Raw genomic sequence first — 23,512 nt, 5'->3', positions numbered from 1 at the left:
TCACGGAGGCTACCGCGTAGTGTACCCCCTGGTACAGCACTTGATCAGTAGGCACTAGTACCAGCCCATTCCCTGGTCCCTTAGTGGTGGTGGGGCACCCCTCCCTGTGTGTCCTTGCTGCCTGGGTTGTGGGCAGGGGCTTTCGCGGGCGGGTCACAAGTTCAGTGGCATTGACTGGGATCGGGGAGTATGGGACCGCGCACGCCTTCAGGCTGGAATCCCACTTCACTCCCTCCCCGGCGTCTTGCCACTGCCGGTGGAAAATGATGGATATGCCTGTGGGGCAGACCTTCTCTGACCCCCACATACAGACATAAATCCCCTGATCCGGTTCCCACCACTTGTCCCAGCACACACTCAATCCCCCGTGAGTCCCTGTAATCGTCCGGTGGGTATTGTTCCCCAATCATTCCCACTCGACTGCGGGGTTTCCCATATCCTTGCTCAGTTTTCTGAGCCACCACCACCTATCCAAAGGAATCTGTCCCTTGCCTGTTAAACATACACGTTTCCCTACGGTGACGCTGACCCTTGTGGCAACGACCCTTACCCTGGGGCACAGGAGGGAGGCCTCCCCATACGTGAACCCGGTTTGGCTGGTGTACTGAGACGAATTGGACCCCAGCCACTCTGGCCACCTTCCCTCATGGAAGTAGACGGCGAGCTCCTCCACATTCCGTTCGACACTTCCGTCGGTAACTATAGGTGCTCTTTCTCCTGAGCACCCATAGATGTGGGATTCCTCCACGTCACCTCACTTTCCAATGCTCATTCCTATCAGGGTGAGTAGGTGTACGCCCCCCTTCATCCTGAAATCCTTTCTGTAAAGAGATACAAGAACATATATGTTGAGTCTGTGTGTCCCAGTTATGTTTAGGATCAATCACTGGACACAGACAACAAGAATAACTTTTAACAGGTCTTTACTATTCGGAGGTCAGGGCTGAACTGCCCAGCAAATCCTTGCACAACACTTATATACCGGTGTGGTCACCACCGGTATTACAGTATTACAGTATACAGCAGCCAAGAGAAAGTAGTACATCTCTTAAGGTAGTTCTCTTAAGGTGGAACAGGTTACATACACCACAATCCTCCCTTTTTAGCTTAACAGTTATATCCCCATTTAACATAACATAATAACATATATATATATACAACTTCATGCAAAACAGTTCAAAGATTCAGTCTCTGAGGAGGCCTCCTGATTCGAGTTGGATAACGCCTTTCAGGGGTCTCTGATTCTCGTTGCTGGGGTGACTCATCTAGTTGGTCTCTTATGGATTGGACATCATCATCAGGTACATTCACTTCTGAGGTAGATGCTTCAGGTTCACTAACTTCTTCCACGGTTGTCTCTGCCGTAACCATGGGTTCAACCCTTGTTCTCGATTCTACCAGTTGGTCAGCATGACGCCGTATTACATTTTTACCAATATCTACCGTGTACATCAGGGGTCCTTGTCTGGCCCGAATTGTTCCAGTTTGCCATTTCTCGTTTTTATAGTCCCGGGCTAACACTGGTTGTCCTATTTCGAAGCTCCAAGTGGTCTTGTTATTTATATGCTGGAACTGTTTGTTTTCAACTTCCCTCCGCACATTTGGTTTTAACAAGCCCAACCTGGACCGCAACCTCCTGTTATAGAACATCATGGCAGGACTTTGGTTTGTCACTGCATGAGTGGCGTTTCGATATGCCAGTAGGAATTTGTCCACCTTGTGTTGTAGTGGAATCTGATCTTCGCTCATGGCCTTTATCGCTTTTTTGAACGTTTGTACAAATCTCTTGGCCAACCCGTTTGTAGCCGGATGATATGGGGCAGAGGTATAATGTTTCACCCCATTCTTCTTCATGAATCTCTGGAATTCTTCTGACACGAACTGCGGTCCGTTGTCTGAACATATTTGTTCTGGCAATCCATTTCTTGCAAATATCGTTCTTAACACCGCAATCGTCTTTTCCGAGGTAGTGGTAGTCATCTTAATCACTTCTGGCCATTTAGAATGTGCGTCCACCGCAATTAAAAACATGGAGTCCATGAAAGGACCAGCAAAGTCAATATGTACACGTTGCCATGGGGTTGAAGGCCATTCCCATGGATGCAGCGGAGCAATCGGAGGTGCATTTTGCACTTTTTGGCACCCTGAGCAGCTTTTCGTCAGCTCTTCCATCTGTTGGTCGATACCCGGCCACCACACATAAGCCCTAGCAAGGCTTTTCATCTTGACTCCCCCCAGATGACCTTCATGCAGTTCCTTTAGAACTCTCTCTCTTAACTTAGGAGGAATAATCACCCTTGTTCCATACATCAATGTTCCTTGACAGACGGACAGCTGTTCTCGTCTTGCTGAGAATGCCGGTAACAGTGGATCACCATGTGCTGGCCATCCCTTCACTGTCACTTCGTAGACCCTGGACAGTGTCGGGTCGTTCCTGGTTTCTCTTTCAATACTTGCATTGGTGACTGGTAAACATTTGATGATGGTCGAGTGAAATAACTCAACAGGGTCAACCGTCGGTGCCTCCTCCTCTGTAGGTAGTGGCAGGCGCGACAGCCCATCAGCATTACCATGCTGCTTTGTACCTTTGAATTCTATCTGATATTGATGTGCCCCTAGGAAAAGGGACCATCTCTGGAGTCTCTGTGCTGTCATCACCGAAACACCCTTCTTAGGGTTAAAAATGGATACCAACGGCTGGTGGTCTGTCAGAAGCGTAAACTTTTGGCCCTGCAGGTAATGATTAAACTTCTTTACTCCCCACACAAGGCTGAGAGCCTCCCTATCTATCTGAGCATAGTTGCGCTCAGCGGAGGTCAATGATCTGGATGTGAACGCAACTGGCCCCTCCTGGCCATTTGGCAACTTGTGTGAGAGTACTGCCCCAATAGCATATGGAGAAGCATCACAAGCCAAACGAATAGGCAGCGTTGGGTTGAAGTGAGCCAACACTTCCTCTGAGGTGATCAATGCCTTGCTTTCGCGAAAGGCCCTCTTACAGTCCTCGCTCCACTTCCATGGTACTCCCTTCTGCAAAAGAGCGTTCAGCGGGTGCAGTACCATGGATAAATTTGGCAGAAACTTATGGTAATAGTTAATCAACCCTAGAAACGACCTCAATTGGGATACATTATCCGGAGCGGGAGCCTTCACAACAGCTTCGATCTTGTCAGGAGACTTATGAAGCCCCTCCTGGTCAATGACATGACCACAGTACGAGATCCGCTTCTGAAAGAATTCACATTTCTGGCGATTAACTCGAAGACCATATTCTTTCAATCTGGTGAGCACCAGTTCCAAGTTTGCAAGGTGTTCCTCGTCATCATCTCCTGTAATCAGAATATTGTCCAGGTAACATTGTGTACCTGGAATTCCCTGTAATACCTGCTCCATGGCCCTCTGCCAAATTGCTGGAGCCGATGCCACTCCAAAAACCAGTCTATTATACCGGTACAAGCCTCTATGCGTGTTGATAGTGAGATACTGGCGTGACTCTTCCTCAACTTCCATCTGTAAGTACGCCTGCGCCAGGTCTATCTTGGTGAAGTGTTTCCCGCCAGACAACGAAGCGAAGATATCCTCAATCCGCGGAAGCGGATACTGCACCGTGTGAAGCACCGGATTAACAGTGATCTTGAAATCTCCACAGATGCGAACCTTCCCCGGTTCCCCCGGCTTGTTGCTCGATGAACGCTTCATGACGGGGACAATGGGCGTGGCCCACTCACTCCAGTCTACCTTAGACAGTACTCCTGAACGTTCTAGCCCTTCCAGCTCAGCTTCCACAGCAGGTCGTATTGCATAAGGCACCGGTCTGGCTTTGAAAAATTTCGGGTTTGCATGTTCTTCAACCTTGATGTTTGCCGTAATTCCTCTCAGTGTTCCCAGTCCCTGTTGGAACACCTCTTTAGCATCGTCCAATATTCTGGACAATCGTTTAGGTTTGACATCTTTTGTACCGGAATCTACCGTTAGTGCTTTTAAGGAATGCCAGTCCATATTTATTTTCCTAATCCACTCCCGTCCCAGTAGTGGTGGACCTCCCTCAGGTAGCACATATAAGTCCATTCCTCGGCTTTCTTTGCCCTTGTGGACCACCTTTACCTCTATCTTCCCGATGGGGTATACTCTTTGCCCCGTGTATGTTTTCAATACAATCTCCGTATCCCGTAGGGGAATATGTGGGAATAACCTTTTGTAATCTTGCTTATTCATGACCGTCAATGCCGATCCAGTGTCCAATTCCATCTTCACTTGGACTCCTGCTATCTGAAGTGTGACCCAAATTGTTTGGAGGTCTGCTTCCTTACCAACATTGTGTACTCTTAGACTACCCAGTTCATTACTGCTGGAGTCTGAATCTGACTTCTGTTCGTTTGAACTGTTCTCTGTCACCTTGTGTACCTTTCTGTACTTTTCCTGCGGTGACTTTTTGTTGCTGGTCTTCTTTCCTGACCGGCATACTTTAGCTATGTGACCAAGCCTGCCACATTTTCTGCATTCCTGATTTTTGAACCAGCACTGGTTCTGATCGTGCGTTGTCTTTCAACAACAATAACATTTTACTGTACTCAAGACCATTTGATTGGTGCAGAGTTCCTTCTTTTAACAATCCACACACAAATTTATCTCTCAGCGCATCTACTAGTCCTGTTCCAAACTGACAGTACTTCGATAGCTTACGTAGTTCAACTAAAAATTCAGCGTTGCTTTCGTCTTTCAACTGCGTTCTCCTGTAAAATTTAAATCATTCCGCTATCATCAGCGGCGTGGGGTTTAAATGATTTTTCAGGACAGTAACAATATTCGCGAAAGTCTGATCCGCCGGTTTATTTGGTGATAGAAGGTGCTTCAATAGCCCGTATGTCTTCGCACCCATTGAGCTTAATAAGGTTAGTGCTTTCTCATCATCTGGTACCTTATTTGCTTTACAATAAACTTCCATGCGTTCTACATACGTGGTGAAATCTTCGATATCACTATCAAAGGTATTAATGCTCCCATGTTTAGGCATCCTTGCGAGTTTTTAAATTTTTCTTTTTCTCAAAATGGCGGCTTCCCGCGCTTGTCTTCTTCCCCCGCCTACTAAAATGGCGGCTTCCCGCGCTTGGCGGTCTTTCCCGTGCTCGTCTTCTTCCCCCGCCGACTACAATGGCGGATTCCCACGTTTGCCTTCTTCCCCCGCTGGCTGCAATGGCGATTGCCTTGCTGCTGCCGTTCTCGCCTCCCCAGCGGTTCTCACTCCCCGACGCTGCTTTGCCTCGCAGCCCCGCTTGCAGCCCGGTCCTTTACACCGGCTGCGTTTGAATTCTCCGCGGCTCTCATGCCTTAAGCTTCTCAACTCCCCGATGCTGCTTTGCCTCACAGCCCCGCTTGCAGCCTGGTCCTGTACACCGGCTGCGTTTGAGTTCTCCGCGGCTCTCGAGCCTTAAGCTGCCCCAGTTGCTGCGCCTCTCGGCCTCGATTGCAGCCCGGCCCTTTCTACCGGCCGTGGTCGAGCTCTCCGCCCTTATTCCTCCGTTTTCCCTCCCCTACTCCACAGTCAACGCGGCCGACTTTCTGCTCGTGTCGCTGATCGGCTTACCCACCACCATGGTAGAAGGGATGATCACTGCCTGTCGCTGATGGAGGGCTTCGTGGTCAGAATTCTTTTTCTTTTTAACCCGGGTTCTCGATGCCTCCCGTGCGATGGTGCTCAGCAGGATGATGAGGGCGGATGCCTCTTCTCGATGCCCGTTTTGAGGACGAAGCTGCCTTGGATGTAAAATTGCCGCAGGGTAAGATCGGACTCGTCGCCACTGTTGAGTCTGTGTGTCCCAGTTATGTTTAGGATCAATCACTGGACACAGACAACAAGAATAACTTTTAACAGGTCTTTACTATTCAGAGGTCAGGGCTGAACTGCCCAGCAAATCCTTGCACAACACTTATATACCGGTGTGGTCACCACCGGTATTACAGTATTACAGTATACAGCAGCCAAGAAAAAGTAGTACATCTCTTAAGGTAATTCTCTTAAGGTGGAACAGGTTACATACACCACAATATAGCTAGGTACCGAGGAGATTCTCTGGCTTGGGTGAAGCATAGCCGAGTCTTGCGACCTCGACTCAATACACACTCTTAGCAATCACTACTTATTTAATACTTCCCATCACCTTGTTTAACTTAAACCAAACACCCAGACTTCATAATACCTAAACTTAAATTACCTAAACTATATACATCCGTCGCTTGTCTCCGGGCAGCCAGCCTAATTCCTGTTTGGGCTGCGGCAAGCCGCTCCCTTCGGTGTGGCCGGACTGTCCTGTACTTTCGGTCCCTCGCAGCCTGTGGCTGCTGGCTGGGGACCTCTGTCTTTGGACTTACCCTGGACTCGGGAGGCTGCTCCTTTAAAATGGGGAGCTGGTGACCACGGTTGCTTTGGCTGGGGCGTCCGTGGGGACCTTCTAGGGACTTTGGCGGGTGGGGGTTTTCTGGCTGGCGGACATTTGACCCGAGCCACTGCCCCCTCCGGTGCGGTCTGTGGGCTTACCACTACCGCTGGCTGGGGATCTTCTTCCTCAGGCTTTACCTCTCCTGAACCTGGGCTAGGGGCAGGTAACTCTTAGCAGCCTGGTGCTACAGGCTGAGGGTCTCCACCCCCAGGTCCCAAATCTGGGTCCGGGGCGGGGTCTCCGCACTCAGGTCCCTCCTCCTCTAAACCTGGGTCAGGGGCGGGGTTTTCGCCCTCGGGTCCCTCCTCATCTGTATCCCAGAAGAGTGCGGGAGTGTCCCAATCGGTGGGCGGGATGGCCCCCCCCTTAAACAAGCCACAGCGCCTGCCTGTGCAGTCTGTGAACTTGTTCCCGCTGCAGGCTGAGGATTTCTATCCTCAGACCTTACCCAAACTGACTGTTCTCTGTTTTTTTTTATTCATTGATGGGATGTGAGTGTCGCTGGCTGGCTAGGCCTGCATTTAGTGCCCATCCCTAATTGCCCTTGAGAAGATGGTGGTGAGCTGCCTTCTTGAACCGCTGCAGTCCATATGGTGTAGGTACACCCACAATGCTGTTAGGAAGGGAGTTCCAGGATTTTGGCCCAGTGACAGTGAAGGAACGGCGATACCGGTCCAAGTCAGGATGGTGTGTGGCTTGGAGGGGAACTTGTAAGTGGTGATGTTCCCATGCGTCTGCTGCCCTTGTCCTTCTAAGTGGTAGAGGTCGCGGGTTTGGAAGGTGCTGTTGAAGGAGCTTTGGCGAGTTGCTGCAGTGCATCTTGTAGATGGTACACACTGCAGCCACAGTGCGCCGGTGGTGGAGGGAGTGAATGTTGAAGGTGGTGGATGGAGTGCCAATCAAGCGGGCTGCTTTATCCTGAATGGTGTCGAGCTTCTTGAGTGTTGTTGGAGTTGCACTCATCCAGGCAAGTGGAGAGTATTCCATCACACTCCTGACTTGTGCCTTGTAGATGGTGGAAAGGCTTTGGGGAGTCAGGTGGTGAGACACTCGCTGCAGAATTCCCAGCCTCTGGCCTGCTCTTGTAGCCACAGTATTTATATGACTGGTCCAGTTCAGTTTCTGATCAATGGTAACCCCCATGATGTTGATAGTGGGGGATTCAGCAATGGTAATGCCATTGAATGTCAAGGGGAGATGGTTAGAGTCTCACTTGTTGGAGATGGTCATTGCCTGGCACTTGTGTGGTGCGAATGTTACTTGCCACTTGTCAGCCCAAGTCTGAATGTTGTCCAGGTCTTGCTACATATGGACACGGACTGCGTCAGTATCTGACGAGTCTCGAATGGTGCTGAACAGTGTGCAATCATCAGCGAACATCCCCACTTCTGACCTTATGATGGAGGGAAGGTCATTGATGAAACAGCTGAAGATGGTTGGGCCTAGGACACTGCCCTGAGGAACTCCTGCAGTGATGTCATGTGATTGAGATGAATGACCTCCAACAACCACAGCCAACTTCCTTTGTGCTAGGTATGATTCCAACCAATGGAGAGTTTTCCCCTTGATTCCCATTGACTTCAGTTTTGCTAGGGCTCCTTGATGCCACACTCGATCAAATGCTGCCTTGATGTCAAGGGCAATCACCCTCACCTCATCTCTTGAGTTCAGCTCTTTTGTCCATGTTTGGACCAAGGCTGTAATGAGGTCAGGAGCTGAGTGGCCCTGGCGGAACCTAAACTGGGCTTCAGTTAGCAGGTTATTGCTGAGTAAGTGCCGCTTGATAGCACTGTCGACGACACCTTCCATCACTTTGCTGATGATTGAGAGTAGACTGATGGGACGGTAATTGGCCGGGTCGGATTTATCCTGCTTTTTGTAGACAGGACATACTTGGGCAATTTTCCACATTGCCGGGTAGATGCCAGTGTTGTAGCTGTACTGGAACAGCTTGGCTAGGGGCGCAGCTAGTTCTGGAGCACAAGTCTTCAGTACTATTGCCGGAATGTTGTCAGGGCCCATAGCCTTTGCAGTATCCAATGTCTTCAGCCGTTTCTTGACAACACGTGGAGTGAATTGAATGGGCTGAAGACTGGCATCGGTGATGCTGGGGACCTCAGGAGGAGGCCGAGATGGATCATCCACTCGGCACTTCTGGCTGAAGATAGTTGCAAATGCTTCAGCCTTGTCTTTTGCACTCATGTGCTGGGCTCCACCATCATTGAGGATGGGGATATTTTTGGAGCCTCCTCCTCCTGTTAACTGTTTAATTGTCCACCACCACTCACGACTGGATGTGGCAGGACTGCAGAGCTTTGATTTGATCCGATGGTTGTGAGATCGCTTAGCTCTGTCTATCGCATGTTGCTTCCGTTGTTTGGCATGCAAGTAGTCCTGTGTTGTAGCCTCACCAGGTTGACACCTCATTTTTCGGTATGCCTGGTGCTGTTCCCGGCATGCTCTCCTGCACTCTTCGTTAAACCAGGGTTGGTCTCCCGGCTTGATGGTAATGGTAGAGTGAGGGATATGCCGGGCCATGAGGTTACATATTGTGGTTGAATACAATTCTGCTGCTGCTGATGGCCCACAGCGCCTCATGGATGCCCAGTTATGAGTTGCCAGATCTGTTCGAAATCTCGGGCTTAAACAGTTTACACTGATTAATATGGAACCATTTGGTGCGCCGAGGCATCTTAATGGTGTATATCATGGGGCTGGCCTTGTCTAGAATGCTGTAGGACCCCATGTATAGCGGTTCTAGACTTCCTACCCGAGCATAATTCCTCACCATGACCTGATCCCCTATTTCCCACTCGTGGTGTTTTCGGGGTTCTAACAGCAATCGGTTACTCCGATGCTGCTTTCCCATGTTACCAGCCGCCTGCCCGTGGACCTGCTTAAAGTGCTCGAAGAGGTTTCGGGCGAACCTATCCCGGTTTACTTCCCTGAGCTGACCTTCGGTGAGCACCGGGGCTAGTACATGGGTGGGGGTCCGCATAACCCTGCCAGTCATCAGCTCGTGCGGGGAGTACCCCGTGCTTTTCGACTGGCTGGCCCGGATCCCCATCAGGACCAATGGTAGCACCTCTGCCCATTTTTGAGGCGAGTCCACCGTCTCTTTCCTCAACCTTTCCTTTAAGGTCCTATTCATCCTCTCCACAATCCCTGATGACTGTGGGTTTTGGGCAACATGTCGCTTCCCCTTGATGCCGAGCAGCATAAGGGTATTCTGCATGACCTGCCCGGTGAAGTGACTCCCTTGGTCGGACTCCACATACTGTGGTAGCCCCCATCGCGACAACACTTCCCGGACCAGGATCCTGGCCGTACCCAGAGCTGTGGCTGTTCTGCAGGGGAAGGCTTCTACCCATTTCGTGAACACATCTACCAGGACTAGGCAGTACTTATAGCCTCCCTGGGCCGTGGGTAGGGGCACGATGTATTCGACCTGTATCGACTGCCATGGTCCCTCTACCCTCCTGATGTGTCCCATAGGTACCTTCCTTTTGTGGGGGTCAGGGTTGTTAGCAGCACACACCAGACAGCCGGCGCAGAACTCGCGGACAACTTTCCTGAGTCCTGGCCACCATCCCGCCTGTTCCACCCGCTGCCAAGTGGTCTCAGGCCCGGGATGCCCCACTCCTGGACCCTCATGGGCCAGTTGAAGGAATTCCCTCCGGTGTTGCTGCGGCACAACCCACTGTTCTCCCCTAAACAGCATGCCTTCTTTCACAGAGAGGGCTGCTGTACCTTAAGGGCCCTCTACCCTTTTTCCCTCAGTCACTGCACTGAGGACTGCCTTAAGGATGGGGTCTTGGGTTTGGACCATCTTAAGGTCCGGGGCTAAAGCTACCCCTGCACTCCCTTGAGTCCCATCCCTACCCCTGACTTCTGCTATGGGTCTGGACCCATATGGGTCCCAGAAAGTGCCTGTGCGGGCACCCTCCTTAGCGAGCATGTCAGCCTGCTGGTTGCCTTGACTACGGGGTTCTGTGGAGGAATGGGCTTTCACCTTGTGGATGAAAATCTCCCTTTCCTCCGCCGCTGCTGCTAGGATTTTCTCCAGCAGGGGTTTCACTGTGAGGGGTCTCCCGTCGGCGGAGGTGTATCCGCGGCGGGACCAGATGGCCAGGTACTCCATACACGAATTGCACGTAAACATGCTGTCCGAGCAAATCGTGTATGTGGTGGGGAAGATTTCGGGATGTGTAATGACGTACACTACCGCGGACAGTGCAGCCTGCTGGGCGCTCATGGTGCTGGGGAGCTTAATTGCCAGGGCAATGTTTGCCGCTGGGTCATAAACTTCGCACCACGTGAGTTGCTCACCAGCAGATACCGTGCTGGAGCTGTCCACATAGATCTCGCGGCCCGTGGGGTGTATCCCGGCCCGTAAACCTATGTCCACTTCCCAAACCCCTTCTATGGAACACCGGTGGGCTGTTCCAGGATATACCAGGTTGGCTGCGAGCTTTGGCTCGCAGAGACCCTTCACCTTAAAGTCCATTTGTGAGAGGAGCAGGGTCCAGTGAGCAATGCGGGCACTGCTCACTGTCCCATCCTTGATCCTCCCATCCAGGAGCATCTGGGTGGGTGTGTGATGGGTGAGGAGGGTGATGGGAGAGGTGCCTGTGAAGGTCAGCAATATTTTCACAGCCCAATGTGTGGCCAAGAGGTGCCGCTCACAATTGGAGTAGCTCCTCTCCACATCCGTGAGTATCCTGGAGGTGTAGACCACCGGCCTCAGCCGGCCATGCCACTCTTGGAGCAGCACAGCACTCAGGCTGTCCCTGCTGGCTGCTACCTCCAGGAAGAACTCTTTCCCCCCATCTATGGCTCCTAGAGCTGGTGCAGTCTGCAGGTCTTTCTTGAGCCTGACAAATGCTGCCTGGCAACCCTCATCCCAAACCCACTCCACTCCCTTGTGTAGGAGTCGGAGCAGAGGGGCTGCTGTGGCTGCATAGTCCTCAATGAAGTCTCTGCAGTACCCGGTTAGCCCTAGATACGACCTCACACCCGTGACCGTGTTGGGGACTGGCAACTCCTGTACCGCCTTCCTTCTAGCCTTATCTATGGCCCTTTCCCCAGCGCGTACGGTCAGGCCCAGGAATTTCACCTCCTGCTGGCCGATCTGCGCTTTCTTCGGGTTTACTTTAAAACCCTCCTGTCTGAGCAGCTCCAGCAGTTCGGCCAATAGTGGGCCATGCTCCTCTCGCGAATCGGTGAAGAGGAGCAGGTCATTCACGTACTGCACCAACTGTCTGGGCTGGCTGAAGCCTTTTAAACTGTTTGCCATGCACAGATGGAAAATGCTGGGGCTATTGTGGAAGCCCTGAGGCAAACAGTTCCAGGTGTACTGTTACCCTTTAAAAGTAAGGCAAACTTGTACTGATCCTCCCTCCTTAAAGGGATGGACCAAAACCCGTTGGAAATATCCAGCACCATGAAAGTGGTCGCAGATGCTGGGATACTTCCTATCAGGTCGGCAACTGCTGCTACCGTGGGTGCACAGGCTGGGATGTTGCTGTTGAGCACCCGATAGTCCACCGTGGCCCTCCAGGAATTGTCCGGCTTTCTAACCGGCCACATTGGAGAGTTTACGTGGGTGGCTATCGGTCTCAGGACCCCCTGCTGCACTAAGGAGGACATGGCTGCTTCCATGTCTGGCTCTGCTTCCCTGGGGAAGTTATACTGTTCCTGTGGTCGGGCCATGGGGTCCCCGTCTACGCTGACCTCAAACCCGTTGACCCTCCCGCAGTCGTGTTTGTGCGTGGCAAATGTGGCTAGGTGGGCGTGCACAAATGCCTGGAAATCCTTTGGGGTATTACTGACCATGAGCTCGAGGTTATAATCCTCTTTAGGCTTCATAGTGCACAGGGTCCCCTTCCCTTCTTTCCCTGGGATGACTACTACCTCGCCGTCCTTTCCTGTACTTGCCCCCATAGGCAATGGTTTCTTAAATCCACCAGGATCCCGTGGCCTACATTAAAGTCAGCTCCCAGGATCCCCTTTCCACCCTCCTGTTCCCACTTCATTAGGATACAGGTCCACTTAAAGCGGAGTGTACCCAAACGAATGGAGAGCGGGATGGAAAACGAGCCGGCCTGTTCTCTGCCTGTGAATCCTGCTCGACTGTATGGGACCCTGCTAGATAGAGGTGAGGTGGTGGGGTTAGCTGAATGGACCACGGTGCATGATGCCCCCGTATCCAACAGATAGGTCCCCTTCACCTTTTCTACCTCCATCTCCATGAGGGGTCTCTTCCATACATCGTACCGCAGGGAACACAGGTAAACAGGCTGCACTGGCTCTAGTCATGGCTGTGGGTTGGATGGGGCTGATGGGGTCAGAGCTCCGGTAGCGGCGGCTACTCTCCCCTGGCCAGTCAATAAGAACCTCATGGTGTCCAAAAATGACTCGACCGTGGCGGGAAGGATCCCTGCCTCTGCCTTTTGGGCTGGGGCTGTGGAGTTCTTTCCCTTGCTATCTTTCCAAGGGATTTTGCACTCCTTCCTCCAGTGGCCATCCTTCCCACACCCGTAACACCTGTGGTGTTTGAACTGTTCTCCCCTCGTTCCCTGTGAAATCTGCCTGGCCTGCCTTCGGGCTTATGAGGCACACCATGCCCTTTGCCTTCCTTAGGGCCAGGCTCAGATTCCCTATCTGTTCCTTGCAGGGGGCATGATCTGTGTCTTCAAACCGCTGTTCGCTCGCTAATTTATAGGCTGCCTTTACTTCCTTTACCTTCTCCTCCTGCTCCCTTACTTGTCTCGCTAGGCGGGCGTTCTTTTCCCATAATCTCAACTCGTTACCCTTGGCTTCGGTGACTTGGCACTGTAGGTATTCCAACCTGGCCTTACGTTCGCCCATTAATTGTACCCTTTCCTGATTCAGGGCCTGCAATGCTACCAGTAACTTCTCCCCTGCTAGAGCCTTGTCCTGGATCTCCAGGGCTGACTCCTTTATCTCGGCTGCCTGTGCTGCAACGAGCCTGTCCAAAAGCTAGACCTGCTTTTTGAAACACATCAGCCAGACTGCCTTCTCTAGGGATTTCTTGTGCTCCTTCCCTTCTGTCCACTTAGCTGCGGCATCTGCCGGACGCCCAGCCTTTAACAGATTGGTGATCCACTTCTTTGTGACATTCACCTTACTAAACACATAATCAGAAATCCTTTCCTCCATCATGGTTTGCTCTTCCAAACCATCGTCTACTGTATCGCACCCCTGTTGCCGGAGTCCTGCTGTGGTCGCCATTTCTGTAGGGGGTGGCGTGTGTGCCCAGTCAGCTCTGCCCCTGACTGTCTCTGAGCGGTTTGAATCGCTCCCACACCCCTGAGTTCTAGACACTGGACTTAGGTACTGGCGGCGATACAGAAAATAGAGTAGACAAGTGGTTTGGTGCAAGAAAACCGCAATTTTTATTAAAGGCACAATAAAACACAATCTTACTGAGAATTACTGAAATAATTACAGGCATGTAAAATTACACTTATATGGGAATGGGGAACACACGGCACATCGAGGGAACAAACACATTAAAAATCCCCTTATCCTTATCCCACCCCCAATACCTAACTAGATTAAGCTACGAGGGGCCAGGAATTCATGCTCACCAATGGGGTTTCTTTTACGGTTCAAAGCCTGTCGATTATGCCGGTTGGTTTTGGGGTTCGCTCTTGTTGTCTTTTGGGCCTGCCATCGTCACGTGATCACAGGGCGCGACGATGGAGTTGTTTGTGCGAAGCACCCTCCTTTTCCTCCGCTAACGTCTTCGTTGAGTATTTTGTCGCAATGGGTCTTCTTCTTCGGGCGGTTCGCTCGCCGACGGTTTTGTTGCGGTTGGGGCTCGGTTGGCGGTTTTTACCGATAACCTGATTTTCCTACCCAAGCTTCAAATGCCAACTTATTCTTCATTGACTTTGCTATCCATGCTACAAACGCCAACTTATTCATCAAACGCCAGCTTATAACTAGGCCGTTTGTCCCCCAACGTGTCTTTCCGCTGCCCTGCTCTGCCTTTACCGGTTTTACCATTTTTCTCGTCTCGTCTCGTCTCGTCTCGTTTCGTTTGTTTGTGGCCCCGTATGTCCTGTGCGTTTTCGATTCGGGTCTCGTTCTCCTCCCGCGTTTGGCCCCCGGTGTGGTAATGGGCATCCTTGGTGTCGAGCGGCGCGGGGAGGGAGAAGAGAGCCCACAACGAGGCATGAAGCATGAACGAGAGGCAGGAGGCAAGAGCCAAGAGAGCGAGAGCTACCGGTGGGCCTACAATTATACCCGGTTCTTCACCCTTTATCTGCGCGCAATATCAGGTCAGTTCTTTGTCAAATATTGGCGGGCTCGTCTAAAATGATTACAGTCATTTTTTTTAATGACTTCTGGGGTGGTTATCTCCGTGTTTAATGGCTTCGATGTCCTGGCTGTTTGTTATTTATGAAACTTAATTGGGTTTTCCTGGCTCGGTGGCCACGTTGATCTGTTACCGATTATGTATGCAAAAAGTTGATGGCCTCAACATTAGGCCCATCCTGACTTGATCTGTTCCAAGGTGAAGAATGCATATTCTGTGTTTACCTAGCTGTCTGGCTTCACAAAGTCTTTCACAGATTCATGCATGTTAGGTTTCGTTTCAGGTTTTGAAAGTGCCTGCCTTTTGCAGGGCCTTGCTTTTAAAATCCTGTACATTTTGGTCACGAGGTTTCAGAAGCCATTTTGGGTACCCTTTTTAATAACTTGTCCATACAGGGTCCCTTTATCCATAACTTTTGGGGAATGTGGGAATTTTGAGAACCCTACAGGCTAATAGGGCAGGAATTAGCCAGGTTAATTTATCCTTATTTTTTGTGGATCAGATATACCTGGACAATCTTCCATATTGTCAGGTAAATGGCAGTATCATAACTGCACTGGAATAGCTTGGCTGGGGATGGGGGGAGCAGATAGTTCTGGTGTACAGGTCTTCAGCACTGCAGCTGGGATGCTGTCAGGACCCACAACCTTTGCAGTGTCCAGTGCACTCAGGTGGTTCTTAATGTCATGTAGAGTAATTTAATTGGCTAAACACTGACATCTATGATGGAGGAAACCTTGGGAAGAGACCAATAGGATTACCCATTCAGTGTTTTTGGTTAAAAACTCTTCAGCATTGACTCTTGCACTCACATGTTGGCTCTGCCATAGTTGAAGATAGGGATATTTTTGGACCCTCCTCCTCCCATTAGTTTCCTAATTGTCCACCACCATTCTTGACTGGATATGGTAGGACATGATGGGGGTGTCCTCACTATGAAGGTGAGACATTGGGGGCAATTTTGTTAAAGGCGCATTGGAGGCGGGACTGCTGCAAGGCGGGTCAATGCCCCGACTCCAAGCTATTTTCCCTTGATTGACCTTGTTAAGCCCACCCAGCAACCAATTAAGGGAAAGCCGATTGCAGAGAACGTCAACGTATGATGTTTCATCTGTTAAAAGTTTTTGACAGATCAATTGTCATCGTTTGACAGCTCTGTGAAGCTGTCAAACAGTGACATTCTCTGTAGTTTGATGACGTCTTGAATTCAAGACCTCATCAAACTTCTTTCTTTTACAGAAATTAGATAGCTGTTGCATCTGAGAATGCAACGGCCATCTCTCATCTGCAACACGGAGGTCCGAGACTCTCTGCATACACACCGACTGAAGCCTGCAGGGAGAAACAAAGATAAGTACACTTTTACTAACACTTTGCACTTACCTCAGATACTTACATCTACACTCTTGCACCCATCACTTACCTTCACACCACATGTCTGCAACCCCCCCCCACCCCGACCCCCGCAGATCCAGTACTCGCCTCGCTAAGCTGGTGGGTTTTGGAGCCTTCGGGAAGCCCGCACTTGTGAGGCCAAAAAGGGGATAATCCTATTTTCTGCCTGTTAACTACCTGTTAACAGGCAGTTAATAGGCTTTAATCCCTTCCCGTCTCCAAGGACATGGGACCTGGTGTGGGATGGCTACCTGCCTCCTGGCAAGATGGCATGGAGGCGGGTTGGGGGCAGGTTGGGTCCCGCCCCCAAATTCTGCCATTTTCCCGGCAGTCCCGCCTCCATACCCTCCTCCCCAGGGCTGGCAAAATTGCCCCCTGTGTGTTCACTAGGATTTTGTGCTGGTCATTCCTGCCATGCACAGTGTTTCTTTTATTTCAGTGCAATGTGCTGCAAGATCCAATCAGCACTGAGTTTGCGGCTACTCATCGCGTGGAGATACTGATTTAATGGAGAATCCTTATATCATTAATCAATGTTTTAAAATCTTAATAGTAAAATTTCATATTTAACCACTATTTTATAATAATCTAATAAGTATGCAAATATGATTGCATTGCAAGAAGATCGCAGTATATTATTTAGGCCAGGGATGTCCATCCTTTTGGAGCTTAGGTCAGAAACACATTTCAAAACCAGTGCGTGGCTGCATATAATTACTTAATAATGCAAACTCCCATACACAAAAATACACACTCCATACACAAAAAGGCAAGCCCACATGAGGCCATCATCCTTCTTTCCCTCGCACCCTCCTCCCTCCTTTTCCCTACTTGTGTTGCTCTTCCCTATTGGGTCCTTCTGTGTCATCTTTTGCTGTTTTAAAACCAAATGTATAAATTCACTTTAGAAGGGAATAACACATTGGTTAATGCAAAACATTTTAAAAAAGGAAACCTGAGATTCTCAAGTGCTTCAAGTTCAGTTTGTGCCACAAGATTTGCAATTCTCCCCTCTGTAGATCCTCAGCTTGCATTTCACTGACCGTGGTTGAAATCGGAGCTCTTTGGGCAGAACCGGCCATCATCAAAACTCCTTTTACTGCAGATATTAAGGACCTTCAGGCTACTGCACAGATGATTGATGATCATTTTGAGACAATTGAATTGTGTGCTCTGGATGATGATACATAGTATGTGAGACAAATAGTAAAGCAGCACAGAGAGTGGGACAGAATATTGCAGCTCTTTAAAATTGCTGAGCCTGGAGAACTGATAACAGGCAACTCCACCATTGATCAAATCTACCAAAAGCTCGCAAACAGCTTGAAGGTGCTGAAGTTGACTTTGAGCACAAGAAGAATGATGAAGAAAACAGGCAGGGGTTTTGTGGGTTGCACTTTGCTCGTGGCCAACATCTTGGACAGCACTGATTTACCAATTAATGTAAACCATCCAAAGAAGCCTGGAGTAAGCTGGGTGGAGTTGCTGCATTTTCCAAATATCTCTTTGGCATCCCCATCTAGTTTTTTTAAACTAGCGCGGACCCATAACTCCTGCCCTTGCTAATTATACCAAAGGACTAAATGTATGTTAAAGGTTGTGAAATTTGTAGAGAAACCATGACAGACTATTCGTCTGTGTTCAGCAATGGTCTGACCATTTCTAGCTGTCAAAAATGACTTAATGAACTTCAGTGAAAAGTGGGTTTGAAGTCAATTATTTGCTGGGTAAAGGTCATCAATGAAGAAGGCATGTACCATTCTCCTAGTGCACTGTCAAGTCAGAGAGTTAGAACTTTACATGAACCTCACAGTTCTGAGTTTGCCAAATGATTTAAACGTATCACCAGAGTTCCAGGTGTAAGTACAGCTCAAAGAACTTCTCAATTGGTCAGAAATGGGGTATGAGGGCTGGGGAAAGAGGAGGCAAAAATGTAAAGGTTGTTAGAAAACTGATGCCTATTCTTTTAAAATTTAAACACAACTGGCCAGTAATGATAGATGCAGACATTTCTAAAGGGAATATGAATGTTGAGGGTGCAAGATTTATTTTCAGGGTCTAATTTTTGACAATTTTTCCAAAATTTTGAAGTAGCTCTTTGGAGGACAAGGAAATGACACTCACTGGGCATTCTGAGCTATTTGTCCACACAGCAACTGCAACGAGTTAATCTGCACCGTTGAAGACCACGCATTATTTAAATTAAGTTAGTTCTAAAAATGTTTCAGGACAGGATTTTCTCACATCAAAACATACCGAGAATGAAATTCCTTTTTTAACGAAAGCTGGGAGAATGCCTGATTTTCTCCAAAATTAATGAGCCATGAAAGAAATTGTGGGAACACGCAACTTTGAAATGTGTGATTTCTGAGAATGTGATTATGTTAGCAGGCCATTAATTACTTGAGTTTCAAACCAGCAGCTTAAAACATCAAACTCTGATGCTGGTGGAGAATTCAACTGGCTCTAACTGCCCTAAAGTCATGAGGTAAAGCCAGGTGTTTGAACTGATAAGTGCAATATGATTAAAATCAATAATTCAATGCAGTATGATTAGAAAATGTTAATTGCAACAAATAAAAATGATACTTCTAGTGTGAATAATTATATTAATTGTGGCATGACTAAAATCAATAATTCACTGCAGTGTGATTCATGCAGTGGAATAAAAATAAACAGTTCAACTGGTAAAAGCTTCTGGAGTAGAGTGCAGACAAACCCCCCACCCAGTTATCTCCCTCTCCATCTAGCAACAATAATCTGTCCCACCAAGTGCAACACTCATGTGATGCAACAGCTCATGTGCAGAAAATCTGAACCATGGCGGTTCAATGATAACCTTGGAAAAACATAAGTTGAAATCCATGCTGATTTTTACTAGAAAAATATGAAGGTGTGTACACAGGGTCTGAAATGCTAACTGTCTGCATAAAATACAAGAAATCTGAAATAAAACAGCATATGCTGGAAAAATAAAATCGGCCAGTCAGCAGTTAGAGAGAGAATTTATGGACTCTGCAGCAACAATGATTTGTGACAGAGAATTCCACATTCTAACCATCCGCTGGGTAATTTTTTTTTCTCTAACACCCACCTTTAATTTCTTTTGTGAATATCTTAAATTTGTTACAATCTTACCGACCAGTGGAAACAATTTATTACTATTTACTTTATATTCAGGCTTGGTTGTGAGTCTCAGCTTTTTTTGAAGCTGTGGATTAACTTTTGCTGGTTTACTAGGATGGCGTGTGTGTTATTTTATTGTGCAGAAATTGCATCTGGAGGCTGCCAACAGGAATATTCATTGTCATGCTTTTTCGTTTCCCTTTACTTAGGTCATAATAAAGCTACATCATGTCATTCGACTTGATGGTTTTCATTGCGATCAGGTCAAGCCACACTCAGGCCCCTTATGACTGGCTGAATAATTTGAGGGGTTTTGCTTTGCTTTCAGCCAACCAAATTTCAGAATTAAGTAGCTGAGGGTTCTGTGGAAATAACTGGAGAAGAGTTGGTCTAGAGAATTCACTTATTTTTAGTGATGGTGCGTTGTGATTTTTTGGAGATGTGTGTGGCAATGTGTCTGATGTTCACTGTTGCTGCATGGCAGTGGACGTTGTTTGCACTAGTACATGAAAAACAAGTTTGGTTTATATATTTAATCAACAAATATGATTTGAAATTCAGTATATTTCAATTTTACACACAAATATTGATTAGAATTTTTTCAAATGATTTGACATTGTTACTGATTGAACATCTGCTTTGGATATAGCAAACAATATAATGGCTCGAATTTTGCGGTGGGTATGATGGTGTACTCTCAGAGTACGCCATCATACCGCCTTTGAAACCCACCGCAAGTTCGGGATTTAAGTGCATGCGCTAAATCCTGAACCTGCAGTCTGTCAACATATGTGTTTACAGACCATCCGCTCCGCCTCCGAAAACCTAATTGCTAGTGCAAAATTGGGCTATTTGCCCAACAACTGCCCAGCAATTACATACTGAAATTTTACGGCTGGTGGAAACAGGCGCAGGGCCTGTTTCCACAGCGTTAGGGGATACCCGAGATAAAAGCTTTAATGAGAAGCAATCCTAGTTAAAGCTGCAGGTTTAAAAAAAAATCATAACTTTCTGCACAGTGCACAGTATTTGTTTACATGTGGGAATTATCTATATATATAAACTGGTATGTCTCTCTGTCTGTCTCTCTGTCTCTGTCTGTCTCTCTGTCTGTCTCTCTGTCTGTCCGGCTATACAATCAAAAGTTATAGAGCGTACCTACACATATGTTATATCAAAAGAAAGCTTATCATTAGGGGACTCTCATAGGCATATTTACTTTTTGGTCGGACAAAAATTGTGCCGACGGTAAACAAAAAATGTTCAAAATTCCGCTCATTATCCGCTCATTAGCATCGAGTGACGTGATGGTTTACCAAACTTATGCTTCCCTCCATCTGCAGCTGACTTCGGGCACCCTGCTGCAATGATGCGCCAATGGCCATCTGTCAGTATGCACCCATGGCCCTTTCTGGCAACACACATGGACAGATGTCTCAAGGCCTCATGTAAGGGCTCTTGCACCATGGGGGGCATGCGATGAGGTCTCAAGGCCTCATGTAACAGAACCTCCCCTTCTTTCCGCTGCAGTCCAAGATGGCACAGATTAGAAAAGAACAGCGTCGAACCGGTGGCGGACCTGCACAAGTGGTCAATCTCACGGATCTGGAGGAGAGAGTGCACCAGATACTTGGAGGACGTCTGTCTGGTCCAGTGACCACTGCATCTGCTGACCCCATTACCGACAGCGAGGGTAAGACTCTCACCTTTTCCACCTGTTGCCTTCCACTTGGTCCCCCCGCCAGCATGCGTCCTCAGTGTGCAGCCATATCAGAGCCTTGCCGCAATCTGGCATGCCTTTCAGCAAACCTGTCCTTTTGCTAAAGCCACTCTTCCACCTTCCACTTTCAGATGAAGCAGCACCAACTCGGGCTCAATGCGCTGAAGCTGCCAGTGCCAGTGCCACCGGAGGCGAGGACCAGGAGGAATCCGGACCAGCCGTTGCAGAATCCGGGGAGCGGAGACATCTGCAGACTGGGGATAGTGGTCCCTTGGAGGGGAGGGGGGCTGGCTCTGAGGATGAACCAGTTGCCGGACCATGCGGCATGGAGCAACGCAGGGGGGATAGGCAAGTTCGGCCACCGTCTCCCCGCAGGGCAAGGCAGGTCATCATGACTGCTGCACAGAGTGCAGATGAGGTCCGTCGCCCTCCAAACAAGCTCCCATTCCGATGCCAGTTGGTCAAAAGGCTTTTAGGTGTAGTGGTGCAAGTGCTTCGGACAGGGTTGAAGGTATCAAGTACTGTAAAGCTCAAATCCCAGAACTCCGCACCACATTAGCTCGCCAACTCTCTCTAGCAGCGATCGCAATGAGCAGGCCAAGTGGCAGAAGATTCTGCAGTAGAGCTGTCCCCTTTAAGTAGCGCCCCCCTACTCCGAGAAGGGCCTGTTAGCCCTCCCTCGAACTGTCACTAATAGCGCTGGGCGCTAAGGCTCCGGGCGCCACCCAATATGCGCTCAGGCGCTCCTAAAAGGCGTTGCACACTGAAATGACGTCATTAGCTGCTTGCGCTCGCGGGCGCGCGCAAACACTTAGCGCAGGCGCTAAATGTATAGTCAATATCTGAGTTGGCGCTATCTTCATAGCGTCCGCCCCAACATAGCGCTTCGCCCCAATTCTAGGTCTCTTTAGGCGCTCAGCGCCGGCGCTACCAACCCAATTTCTAGGCCAAATTGTTTTTAAAAAAAGTTAATTAATTTTAAATCTTTTCTCTAACCTCTATAATTTTCCTACCTTTCACCGTTTTTGCAGGCAGGCCTCGAAGCCTGGGCCTCTGTTGCCCAGCCACGCCCGAGCTACGCACCTCCCGTCCCGCTCAACAAGCGGCCTGCGATCGCCGCCATCTTTCTAAAGGCTGGTGGCGCGGGACTGAGGCGAGCGTAGCCATCGCTGCCATCTTAGTAAAGGCGGGTGGGGCGGGAGTCAGCGCGCGCATCAACGTTGGCCCGGAGCGCGAGCGAATCGGCGGTCTTGAAGCCGGCTCGGGCGGGGGGCGGGGCTCGGGAGGGTGGGAAGGGGGGGAAGGGTTACCCCGGCAACCGGGCCCGGCCCTCTCTCACAGCCTCAAGCCGGCTCACGCCCGTTCCCGGGGCTTGGCTCCAGCGCAGACCCAGCCACAATCGGCGGTCTTGAAGCCGACTCGGGAGGGCGGGGCTCGGGAGGGCAGAGAGTGGGGCTCGGGAGGGCGGGGGGCGGGGCTCGGGAAGGGGGGGAAGGGTTACCCTGGCAACCAGGCCCGGCCGTCTCTCACAGCCTCAAGCCAGCTCATGCCTGTTCCCCGGGCTTGGCTCCATTTGCGGCCGCGGGCCAGTCACCCTCTCTCTCTCCTTCCCTCTGTCTCTCTCTCCTCCCCCCGTCCCCTCTCCCTCCTCCCCCCTCCCCTCTCCCCCTCTCTCTCCCCCCTGCCTCACCCTCTCCTCTCTCCCCCTCTCTCTCCCCCCGCCTCACACTCTCTCTCTCCCCCTCTCTCTCTGCCCCCTCCCTCCCTCCCCCTCCCTCCCCCTCTCTCTCTCCCCCCTCCCTCCCCCTCCCTCCCCCTCTCTCTCTCTCCCCCCTCCCTCCCCCTCTCTCTTTCCCCCCTCCCTCCCCCTCTCTCTTTCCCCCTCCCTCCCCCTCTCTCTCTCCCCTCCCTCCCCCTCTCTCTCTCCCCCCTCCCTCCCCCTCTCTCTCTCCCCCTCTCTCTCTGCCCCCTCCCTCCCCCTCTCTCCCCCTCTCTCCCCCTCTCTCTCTGCCCCCTCCCTCCCCCTCTCTCCCTGCCCCCTCCCTCCCCCTCTCTCCCCGCCCCCTCCCTCCCCCTCTCTCCCCGCCCCCTCCCTCACCCTCTCTCCCCCTCTCTCTCTCCCCCCTCCCTCCCTCCCTCCCTCCCTCCCCCCTCGCTCCCTCCCCCCTCCCTTCCCCCCTCCCTTCCCCCCTCCCTCCCTTCCTCCCCCTCCCTCCCTCCCTTCCTACCCCCTCCCTCCCCCTCTCTCTGCCCCCTCCCTCCCCCTCTCTCTCTCTCCCCCCTCACTCTCTCCCCCCAGTCTCTCTCTCCCCCAGTCTCTCTCCCCCAGCCTCTCTCTCTCCCCCAGTCTCTCTCTCTCTCTCCCCCAGTCTCTCTCTCTCTCTCCCCCCAGTCTCTCTCTCTCTCTCTCCCCCAGTCTCTCTCTCTCCCCCAGTCTCTCCCTCTCTCTCTCCCCCAGTCTCTCTCTCTCTCTCTCCCCCCCCAGTC

Source organism: Somniosus microcephalus, chromosome 7 (assembly GCF_052327205.1).
Source record: "Somniosus microcephalus isolate GS21.2 chromosome 7, FLI_Smic_1.0, whole genome shotgun sequence".
In the NCBI taxonomy this organism is placed as follows: domain Eukaryota; kingdom Metazoa; phylum Chordata; class Chondrichthyes; order Squaliformes; family Somniosidae; genus Somniosus; species Somniosus microcephalus.
This window is presented reverse-complemented; position numbering follows the sequence as displayed.